This window comes from Neomonachus schauinslandi, chromosome 16, assembly GCF_002201575.2.
Source record: "Neomonachus schauinslandi chromosome 16, ASM220157v2, whole genome shotgun sequence".
Lineage (NCBI taxonomy): Eukaryota > Metazoa > Chordata > Mammalia > Carnivora > Phocidae > Neomonachus > Neomonachus schauinslandi.
This window is the reverse complement of record NC_058418.1, coordinates 3,866,049-3,868,854: the sequence shown is the minus strand read 5'-3', so window position 1 is coordinate 3,868,854 and position 2,806 is coordinate 3,866,049. Positions and strand designations below refer to the sequence as shown.

Genomic DNA, 2,806 nt, shown 5'->3' with positions numbered 1-2,806 from the left:
CGATGGGCATTTCTGGCCTCGTTCAGAGGCGCAGGATCGATCAGGACTCAACATTCCAGGAGCGGCGTCTCCGACAGTGAGGAGTTCCGTCGTGGAAGGCACGGCCTTGCTCCAGAATCTAGAATCCCCGGGTAAGGGCTCTGCAACCGACGCTTGCCAGAGACGCCCACCCGGGAGCGTCCTCACGACCACAGACACCACCGGACATGGCCGGAGATGCCGGAGCACAGAAGCAGCAAGGAGTTCATGCCACCAGCCTGGACACAGTGCAGGGTCTGCCCCAAACCAGCAGGCTTCGCGTCACCCTAGAAATGAACTGGGGGAGACTTTCCAAATGGAACCATCTTAAGGGGTCTTTTGGTACCAATTATTTGGGGAAGATTAGGACCCAGTATATGCATCAGGATATATCCTTCTTAACCTTCAATTCTCTCCCGTGAGGGGCGTCCTTGATAAGCACAGAATTTTGCCCTGACCCCACACTCCTTCCCGGGCATACTCCATCTCTTCATCCCGCTCTGTTCTCTCCGGCACTCATCGCTTTCTAAAACTATGAATTTCCAAACGTTTATTATTAACTTATCAGCAGAGTGCCCCTCCAGGAAGTAAAAAGCCACCATGAGGAGAAGGACTCTGATCCTTCCTGTCTCCCCAGATACTTGCATCCGGAGCTCATTAATTACTGAAGAGCACATGGACGAGTTAACTGCCTGCTTGAATCAGCTCAGAACATTCCCGTCCTTTCGTTGCACTCTCCCTTAAAATAGGACGCAATCTCCTTAAACCATAAACTGACATGGGTTTGTCTGTGTGTTCTGATCTCTGGTGTCTACAACAGTGACAGGTATTGTCAGCCAGTTAATATCTGTTGAATTCAGTGGGAAACAAAAGAGACCCTGATTTCATAGATATTACGTTCCAGTAAACAAGACAGGCAATGAAGAGATATAAAATTTAATGCCAAGAAATGATAAATGTGCTAAAGAAAAATAAGGCAAGGCAGAGGGATGAAGACTGATGGACGCTGTTAAGATAGGATGCTTCCCTGAGCATTTACTTGGTTCGGTTTGGAGATGGAGGGGGATCTGTTGTCATTTTTATTTTGAGGAGGTGATAGAGATTTGGATGAAGTTGAGAGAAGCCATGTGACTGTCCGGTAGAACATTCTAGTCTTCAGTCTATAGAAAGAGGTAATCAAGATGAGGCTAGAGAACCTCACTAAGGAAGTCCAGTGGATGGTAGAATCTAAGGCAGAGTTTCTCAACCTTGTTACTACTGACACTTGGGGACATGATTCTTCCCCGTGGGGGGCTGTACTGTGCACTGTGGGATGTTTAGCATCATCCTTGGCTTCTAACCCACTAGATGGCAGTCGAATCCTCCCCTCCCTGGGTGTCACAACCAAACATGTCTCCAGACATCACGAAGGTCTACCCAAGGACAAGATTTACCCTAGTCAAGAGCCATTGGTCTAGGCAGCAGATCTAAGAGCGTGTTTCAAATTCGTGGGCTGTTTAAGGATGAAGGATGAACAATACTCAGATTTCAGCACTGAAGAGCAGTGAGTACATATCCCACCCACCAACGGGATGTGGACAGATAAATACCCTCCACTCACTTTAGAGGGAAAACCAAATCTTGGGGAACTTTAGAGCCAGAGTGTGAAAGATGAGTCAGAGAAGAGGGTTGAAAATGCCAGTGGGGGTAACCGAAGTTCAGGCGTGGGGAAATGGTTTACCGGGAAAGGTGGTGGGCAGGGGACTGCCTCAGATTATAAAAGATCTGAGAGCCATGATAAGATTAGAGACAAGCCAGGCACTGATAAGAGCTTAATCCCATTGATTTGGGGAAGTAGCGGCCAGCCTCCTTTCCTGGACTGGTCCTCCAGGTAGGCAATGAGTGTTAGCTAGGGGGACGCCTGGGTGGCACAGTCCGTTACATGCCTCCCTTCCGCTCAGGTCATGATCCCAGGGTCCTGGGATCGAGTCCGCATCGGGCTCCCTGCTCAGCGGGGAGCCTGCTTCTCCCTCTGCCCCTCCCCCTGCTTGTGCGCTCTCTCTCACAAATAAAATCTTCAAATAAATTAATTTAATTAAATAAATTTTAAAAATTAAAAAACAAAAATGAGTGTTAGCTAGAGAGTGATGCAGTCACAGGGCGTCCCATACTCTGTGGCACACCTGGATTCCCCAGGCTCCAAGGTGAATTCCTGGAGACACCCGCTTAATCCTTCTAAAGATTAAGCAATTTCCAGTCCTACCTGGGCTCTAGAAGCACTTGAGGATTGCATGCAAATCTTTATGCTCAGGCTCCACCTGCAGAGATTTGGGTTTACTGACCTTGGGGTGGACAATATATAGCCACGGGTGAAAACGCCACTAACTCAATTTCACTAATGTCTTCCCGTCTCCCCCTGAAGCTGCAGGCTTATCCTTGAGGGGTGCTTTTTCAGACTCAGGTGGAATTTCTGAAACCATTTAATTTTTTTTTTTTTAAAGATTTTATTTATTCATTTGAGAGAGAGAGAATGAGAGAGAGCACATGAGAGGGGGGAGGGTCAGAGGGAGAAGCAGACTCCCCGCCGAGCAGGGAGCCCGATGCGGGACTCGATCCCGGGACTCGATCCCGGGACTCCAGGACCATGACCTGAGCCGAAGGCAGTCGCTTAACCAACTGAGCCACCCAGGCGCCCCATCTTTTTTTTTTAATAAAGATTTTATTTATTTATTTGAGAGAGAATGAGATAGAGAGCATGAGAGGGGGGAGGGTCAGAGGGAGAAGCAGACTCCCCGCCGAGCAGGGAGCC

General features: G+C 48.6%; 1 pseudogene; it reads left to right on the top strand.

Annotated features, from left to right (window-relative positions):
• Window positions 1-206: 206 nt before the first annotated feature.
• LOC110573705 overlaps window positions 207-2,806 on the top strand; it is a 3,776-nt pseudogene continuing 1,176 nt past the window's right edge.